Genomic DNA, 916 nt, shown 5'->3' on the forward strand with positions numbered 1-916 from the left:
GACCCCATATTTAGAAATGCCATATGGTGAATAAACTAGGGATCAAACAGTGGGAGGAATAGGGGTTGTCCCTTTTATGAAGCCATAGATGCTTGGAAATGTGATTAGGCTTCAGCCTCACCAGGTGTGTGTTTTAAAGAATAAAGGCCCCACTGGCAAAGGAGCAGAAGGGAAGCAGGTGGCACGGGACTCTCTGATGGCTCCTTTAGACCTCATTTCAGAAAGCAAGGGGCCTGCAAGGGCTAGCATAAAACATACCCAAAAGAGATTTGAAAGCTTATCTGACCTTAATTCATTTCTGAGCACAGTGGCCCTTGGTAGGTTGCATTGAGTCACTGTACGGGGTTAAAGAGTGGGAACACATTTTACACTTTTATATTAACTTTAAAAAAAAAAAATCTTAATACACACTTTCATCAAAGCCGTAAGGTTTATTTCTAGCGATGTGTAGATTAACCATCTGCCTCGGTGCTTTGAGGTCTGCAGTACTGGTATAAGGATGACCAAGCATAAGTTCCATTACTGCCATTTCACTAGCCAGGTGCAGTGTGATCCAGGGGGTGAGCAGCAAGTTTACAGATTAGCTTTGCAGTTCATCATGAAGTATTTTGGCAAGCTTTAAGGGCACACCTGTTAGTTCTTAAAAATGTAATGAAACTTTAGCCTCTTGAGGTAGCATGTTATTACCTTAAGAATGGCCTGTGGGTTAAGTAGATGAAGCACTGGTGTGTGTGTAATACGAAGAGCATGCTGTGCTTGTATTTCTGTTCAAATTACTGTTCTGACTACTATTTTCCTATATATCTAGGCTATGAGAGCTTAGAGTGCCGATTAAACCTGAAGTGACAAACAACATGTTATGATACCCCCTCAAAATGTACTCAGTTGTCTTTTAAATGTAGCTAGAAGCATTCTG

This window comes from Numida meleagris, chromosome 3, assembly GCF_002078875.1.
Source record: "Numida meleagris isolate 19003 breed g44 Domestic line chromosome 3, NumMel1.0, whole genome shotgun sequence".
NCBI classification, from domain to species: Eukaryota; Metazoa; Chordata; class Aves; order Galliformes; family Numididae; genus Numida; species Numida meleagris.